Source organism: Miscanthus floridulus, chromosome 6, assembly GCF_019320115.1.
Source record: "Miscanthus floridulus cultivar M001 chromosome 6, ASM1932011v1, whole genome shotgun sequence".
Lineage (NCBI taxonomy): Eukaryota > Viridiplantae > Streptophyta > Magnoliopsida > Poales > Poaceae > Miscanthus > Miscanthus floridulus.
The window spans coordinates 87,863,381-87,871,314 of record NC_089585.1 but is presented as its reverse complement, the minus strand read 5'-3'; positions in this window follow the sequence as shown (position 1 = coordinate 87,871,314).

Below are 7,934 nucleotides of genomic sequence, written 5' to 3'. Positions count from 1 at the left end.
CACCCCACCGACAAACCCTAACCGATCTAAGGGAGCGCAGCACGGCGAGAAGCGCCGCCACCGTCCTCCTCGACTCGCCGTCGCCCGCGCCGCCACTCTCCGAACCTCACCGCGCCGCCACCGATCCGGGCAACACCACACCGTCGCCATGGCTTCCTCCTTCTCCAAGCCCGATGGTCAGCTACCTCTGCACCTCTTTCTCTCTCTCTAGTCTCTCTCTCCAGTTCATGTTTTAGGAAGAACTCGTTGTTATCCATTTCTAATGAAGTCCAGCACCCCTAGATCTACTCTTAGTCCATCCTAAGCATTAACAAGCCACACTCATACGTGGCCAGGACTGATCACAGCGGCATGGGCGCATGCATGCGTTCCCGTCAGTCCTGGCACCTCTCGCAGACAATCATTTTGCCAAAGCCAGCAAGCGTCCACGCGCGGGGGCCGGCCGGCCGTCGATGCTGGGAGGGCATCACGCGTGTACACATGTGTGCTCTCCCGGGTCACATGGCAGCGGTCACGGGCGGAAGCGTCGTGCTTGTCCGCACCTCGGCCGGAGGACCCAACTGTGGTACAATCGTCTAATTTAATGTCCTCTTAAAAGTATTTGTCTTTCATTAGACACTAAGTACTTAAGAGAGTGCACTAAATCATATTATTCCGGTGAGCACACCCTGAAGGAGAACTCGAAAATCCACATTTTTCCATTAGGATCATAAATAAGAGAATAAAGCTTACAATATTTTTAACCATTTTTTACATCACTTTATTACAAACGTTAGAGTCCTTAAATAAGTTGAATGCAATAGCGGAATTAAGACAATTTTACATCTAAAAGAGTTTATACATTTTAGGTTTACATTTTTATCTTGCAGCGGAGAACAACATATGATCAGAATTACAACAGAAATAAAGATTAATGGTGAATCATAAAACTTTTCTTCTAAAACTTGTAGTGAGGGTTATAAATAAACACTACGGTCATAGCGTGAAAGGAATTCTCTCTGAGCCCACTAGGAGATTTCCACACACAAAAGTCGTCTACCATCCATCGATCACCTGCAACCGGGAATAAAACCCTGAGTACTCGATTGTACTCAGCAAGAATTACTCGACAGGAGGAAAATAAAAGACTCCAAGGATATGCAAGACTTATTTGGCTTGTGGGTTATTGCATCTGTGGAAGCATTACTAAACGTGCGTCCTTATATTAAATTTTATTAGTAGTCATCGTTAGTCCATTACTATCTATTCTATGTAAGCACCTATGCTACTTTCAAGTAGATGGTGAGCAATCAGAACCATTTTACCATATTTCATATTCTAATTTTTACTACGGTGCTAGACCATAGCCAAGTTGGTACCGTCTCACAGAAACAGCGATTCGCGAATCAATGTATCCCAGCTGGGTACCCTAAAACACACGCCTTGCTTATACCCCAGGCACAAACAAGACCAACCTGTTCCACTTTTGTCAAGGGATCCAGTTCTCCATCCAAACTTGGACTCTAAGCCTCCACACTTAAGACCCAGTCTCAGTATGGTGCTTAGACCTCCACTGTTTTTCGTCTCCAATCAGTCGGTCCAGAAAGAGCCAGAATCCACAACAAGAGCGTAATGAGCCTTTCCTCTCCCATAAGCAAGTATGTGGTCAGGATAATAAGTCTGTGACCTGACTACCATCCACAGCAACGGACGGTCCTCAATCGACACAGGCGGGAGAAATGCAACCGGAGCCTCGCTCGGTTGCCTAACCAAGTCCAAATCTAAATCCAAATCCAAAGCACAGTCCCGTCCGGTCTCCAATTATCATCCATATATATTCTATGTAATAGTTATATGATAATAAGAACAATAATGCCTTTCCTATCTCTCGCGAGTGACAGGTAATCACTCGACTTCTCCCGGATTCTATAGCATAGCAATCTACACGATCTTGACATACTAGTAGGACTCATAGGATAAGTATATATATATATATATATAAGTGGGTTTTATTCAACTCCACAAAACTTAATGCACAAGCATAAAATAAAGTGCAGAATATTAGAGGTTATGCACTGGGGCTTGCTTGGGTAAGATTGTCGGTGTTTTCGAACCACCGGCGAGTAAATTTGTATTTGCGCGTCTGGCTCGGATGGTGTGCTCGATGGACACAAGGATTTATTCTGGTTCGAGCGGAACATCCCTACGTCCAGTTCGCTGCTGCTCGTGTTACCGACACTTGGTTTGCAGTAGGGGTTACAAACAGGCGAGAGAGGGAAAGGATCCCAAGTCTCTGGTGAAAGGGGTGAACGGGTGCTGAGAGCTCGATTGCCGCTCAACCGTGTGCTCGTGTCGTGCTCTTGTGTTTTTATCTCGTGGTCCGGCCCTCTTTCATGGGGCGCCCTGCTTCCCCTTTTATAGGCGAAGGGAAAGCGCGGGTTACAGCGAAGGAAAAGGAGAACGAGAGAGAGAGAAGAGAGAGAAGAAGGCTTTCAGGATTGCCAGGTCCTTCTTCTCCTTCATGCGGGTCCTGCCGATCCTATAGATGTCAACAGGGACGGCTCGATGTCGCGGCCCTGTTCGTCACTGGCGCCATGCGCAGGCATCATCTGCTGGTCATGGCGTTCCACTCCGTCCCGACGGACGTCATGGTGAACTGACACGCCTGTCAGCATCCGTACGAGGATTAGGCCAAATAGTACCGGCACGCCCGACACTGTTCTTGATGTCAATCGCCAGGTATGGCCTATCATGGCCACGGGTTACATTAAGGCATGCCAGCCTCTTTTCTAGTGTCAGAGTTTTGACCCAGGCCCATACGCTTGCACCTGGAGTGATTGACGGTGGTATGGATCCTCGTTGGACGAGACAGAACCCGCGTCCTTGAGGTTGAGCGAGATAGAGCACGAACCCAATGGGTCGGGTGAGATGGAGCCCACACCCGAGGGGTCGGGCGAGACAGAGCCCATGGCCTTGGGGTTGGGCGAGACGGAGCCCGCACCCGAGGGGTTGGGCGAGACAGAGTCTGCATCCTCGGGGTTGGGCAAGACGGAGCCTGCACCCGAGGGTCGGGCGAGACAGAACCCACGACCTTGGGTGAGATGGAGCCCACGACCTTGGGGTTGCTCGAGACCTTTTAATACGTCTCGAGCCATCCAGGGGAGTCAGCGTGGGCGCTAACCTCCTTGCTTTGTGTATCCCTAATAACGATACCCGATAGTAGCCCCTGAGCCTATGGAGGAGTAGAATACTCCTTTGGAGGCTTTTCCGGACAGGAGGACTCTGAGGGCCTTGACCATTTTTTGTAGCCCGCGGCGTGTCCTAGTAGGACAGCGATTCCCTTTTGTCACTATCGGTCTTCTTGGGGCATGTAACTGTAGTGTTTGGGAGGTTGGAAAGGTTGTTCTTGATTCCGATCCCAAGGATCCAATCGGTTTGCCGTCGTACTGCGACCGCGTGTTCGATCTCCTTGCGAGTCCAACTTCCCTTGAGCCCCCGCGCATGGTAGGGGTCCAATCGAGGGTCGGCTCGTCTTTGTGATCGTCATCCCTGAAGCATTTTTTCCATAAAATGGAGGGGCTGAGCCGTGGACTGGGAACCGACCAAGACTCGAACGTGGGCCGAGATGCCCGCGGCGCTCGTGCGCCCGAGTACTGGCCGCTAGTGGGCCCATCCCTTTCCACCTCTCACTCTAAGGGAGCCCCAAAGTAGCTATGAACCCATCGAAGGGCTAGCCTTCGAACTCCTAGGCCTGAATGGGCCGTAGGAGCGTTTTTAGCTCTCTATCCCTCCTTACCAGTGATGGTTCTTGGCCCATCGATCGGATGAACCATCATTCAGTGTGTTCTTTGAGGGCGCTGCTAGAGATAGCGTGCGCACGATCTTTGGAGGGATGTGACGTGACACGACGCAGTGGGCGCGTGAATCTAGGCAAACGGTTCGTCTTCTCACCCCACTCTGTCCTATAAATAGTGGCCTCCCCCTTCATGTTTCTGCACACAAAAACCACAACCTTACCTTCTCCGTTTCTCCGCTGCTATCGTTCGGATCTAGCGTGCTTGCTAATCCGACGCCGGAGCCCTAGATCTGTGGCTTCTGCTTCTCCGCCACCGCCTTGCTTTTCCGCAGCCGCCTCCATCCTCCTTGGATTCGTGGCACCGCTCCAATGTTACCCATGCGCGCATGGAGGGACTCGTCATGCATGGTCTTCTCCGTGGGAGGACTGATGTGGCGGAGTGGCTCATGCTCGGCCATGAGGATGCGTCGACACCGCCCGACGGCTATGTCGTCTCCTTCACGCCCTTCCATGAGCACGAACTCACGGTTCCTCCACATCCGTTCTTCTAGGGTCTGCTACACCACTATCAGATCGAGCTATAGCACTTGAACCCCAATGGGATCTAGCACATCGTGGCCTTCATCGCGATGTGCGAGAGGTACCTAGGGATCGAGCCCCACTTCGAGCTATGAAGATATTTCTTCTCCATCTCCTTGATCAAGAAGAAGGAGAGAGGGCGAGAGACCCCAGTGCCGATGGGATGAACGGGCATCCACCTCCAGGGGCAGCGGGTGGCTGAGTACATGCCCTGCCAGCTCTCTAGATCCAAAAGGGGTGGCACTCGCATTGGTTCAACATGAAGGATGACCCTGCCGCACCTTGCTTGTCTTCTCCGGGCATCTGATCGAAGAGGTTCCACCATCATGGCGGTGGGGGCCACCCCTCAAGGAGAAGAAGAGGATGTGCGACCTCCTCGAGGCCATCACATTCTTGAAGACCCACAGCCTCTACGGGGTCAGCGTCATCGGGGGGTATCACACGAGGAGGGTGGCGCCCCTAGTGGCGCGCGTCCTCCCGCTATTGCCCAATGCTTAGCTCATCGGGACAACACTTGCCCAGGGGACATTCCACGATAGCGAGGTCACGTAGTGCATTAAGGAGGCCATGGGGGAGACTGACGTCGTGTTCTTGATCCCGGGGCATCTCGTGATGCGGCCGGACGCGGGCTTCATTGAGCTGTCGGTGGGGTAAGTCTTCTAGGACTCCATCGTGCCGCTGCCAGAGCACGTGTCCATGAGGGTGGCGAACCATGCCATGGATGAACAAAGAAAGAAGAAGGACGAGGAGGAGAAGAAACGACGATTGAAGCAGCGAGCGAAGCTGCAGTGAGGGAGGCGGCATCAAGGTTCATCGGAAGAAGAGGAGGAGGAGGATGACGGCTCCATGTCGCCCATCCCATGGGATGATCTGGCCACCAGGGATGGGGACCCGCCTTCGCCGCAGGCGGGGCCCTTCCCACAGCATGCCACAGGGTAGGAGGGGAAGGACGCGCCCCCGGAGCAGGCGAAATCAAACCGACCCGCCCCGTTTGGACCTTCGATGGCGGCCTCAGAGCCAGCGGAATCAGGTCGCCTTGCCTTGTCTGGGCCTTCAACGGCAGCTTTGGCGCCGGTGAAAATGGGTCGCTCCAATCCGTCCGAGCCCTTGGCGGCGTCGCCGGAATCGACGGGAGGCGGCTGTTCTGATTTGTCCGAGCCCTCCGAGCCAAGGGAGGGCTCAAAGCGGCAACATGTCGACAAGGAGTAGTCAGGGTCGGGCAAGCCGGCCCCAAAACATCCTCACATGAAGGCATCAAGGTGAGTCAAGAGTTTTTTCATCCTTTTGTCTTGACAGATTTTTGCCGTGAACTGACCGCCATGTCCCTTGTAGTATCGAAGGATGTGGGACTCTCCTGTGGCTCGCTCCAAAAAAGATCCTCCTCCGGCAAACGAGCTAGGAGCAGGCAGGCGCCACGCCAGTGGCGAGCGTGAGTGGCGTTGGGGCGGCCACGGCGTCAATCTGGGAGGCACAGCCGATGGCTATGTTCATGGGAGAGCATGCAGAGGAGGGCGCATCTAGGGCGCCCGTGGCGGGCACGGTGCGGCCGATCATGTCCTCGAAGTCATAGGCAGAGGCGGCACGCCCGGAGCCATCGTTCGTTCAGGTGGCTGTGTCCGCGGTGGGGCGGACAGAAGGGGGCACACCCAAGGCATCCTTCACGGATGTGGCGATAGGGCAGGCCTCCATGTCCGCATCACCCGCTTCCTCTATCGCTAGAGGAGCCACTCTAAGGAGCTACTGCTGCAAGCTAGGTCGGCGCCGCTTGAGGTCAGCGTGGGGACGTCCCAGTCTCTGGTCCGGGTGGCTGCCCTCGATGAAGCAGCAGAGGAGCGGGAATGGGGGAGCGTCAGCATGAAAGTTGGGGACGCGATTCGTGCCCTGACCACCATGCTGAGGTCGATGCCCAACATTGTCGCCCCGGTTGGCCAGGTATGACATGACCATGCTTCCGACCCTCATGTTCTCTTTCTGTGCCTCTAAGTCTTGTCTTCTTCGTAGATCCTTATGGCCCACAGCTAGAAGTCCCAGTTCCTTGCTGAGGATACGCGGTGGAGTAAGGGGCTGGCCATACATCTCGCTGTCACCCATCAGGAGGTGGTTGAGCTTGCCCCTACCACCCAGGAGGTGGCCCACCTCTGAGTCAGGGAGAAGGATGCTCATGACGACGCCCGTGAGGCCGAGGAGAAGCTCACGGCCCTAATCGAGAGGGCACGCACGGATGCCATGGAGGCCGAGCGGCTACAGAAGGAGCGGGATGATTTGCTCTGGGCCATAGAGGAGCTCCGCATGGGGATTGACCTGGCTCGCTAGGAGCATGCCGATGCTCAATAGCGGATCGATCACCTCAAGGATGAGCTTCAGAGGGAGAGGGACCTGAAGGTTGCGGCTGAGGGAATGTCCATCGGGCTCGCCACAGAGGTCGGTCAGCGCCAAGAAGAGGTCCGGCACCTGGAGGCCGAGGTGACCCGACAGCGTGATGAAGTGCGCAAGCTTCGGGTGGATGTGGACGGTAAGTCTCTAGTTTCCCTTATTGTCTTTTTCCCTGGAATCCATGGTAAGCCTTTTGAGACGATCAGTACGTGACTTGGGCAGGTCTAGACGACAAGCTCAAGGCGGAGGTGGTGAAGAGCTACGGCCGAAGGAGCTCAGCAAGGTGAAGGACACCCTCCAGAAGGAGAGCGATGAACATGACAATTTGCGCGTTGCCGTCCAGTTGGTCTGCGATGAGCTTGAGCTTGCCCCGGGGCAGGAGACAAGCTCGCTCACAGTTCACGCCACCCAGATTATGGACCAGGCACATGATATGGCAAAGGGCGCGCTTTGCTTTGGCGTTCACCGATTGTTCGCGATTGCCCATTTTCATTACAAGAACATCGATCTAGCAATGATGAGCCAAGGCTTCACGCCTGTCTATATCGACGTCGAGCTGGACGACATCGAGAGGGAGGTGGCCCCCTAGCGCATGACCTTTCTACCAAGATAGAAGATGAAATCATCCCTCTGAGGGGTTAGTTTAGTTAGATAGGTCAGGCGGCGTATTTGTAATAAGCGGACAAGTTCCAGCCTTCCTGTTTTGTTTAAACAAGCTTGTTCTTTTGTTTCGGTTGAACAAATTTGTTCTTTCTCCCTTTTTATGTGTAAAAAGGGTTAATGTGTTCCGACCCTTCCTGTTGTTTAAGACTGTAGAGCTCGAGGTGTGGGCGAGAAACTCTGGTCATGCTGGTAAGCAAGAGTGCCATAGCCACTAGGGCGTAGGTTTCTTGTAGTCCAACCAATTTTACTCGACGTTCATTTCCGCAAACCTTGCCTCTAGGTTTTTAACATGAGAAAGGGTCGGGCACGGTGACTATTTCAGAAAGGGTATATATATGCCCTTATTAGCCCCCGAGTGAGACTCGACCCCTTACCGTTGCCGAGGTCGGGTTTCACTAAAGATCGAGGAGACAATAGCGAAACTGGTAAGAGAAAGCGTTTTTTGTTTTAGAAACATTATTCTTAGTTTTTGTACGTACATCCTCCCTAGGATCCGAGCCATCGTTCTACGACCACGCATTTGGTCTCCTTGTGAGTCCAACTT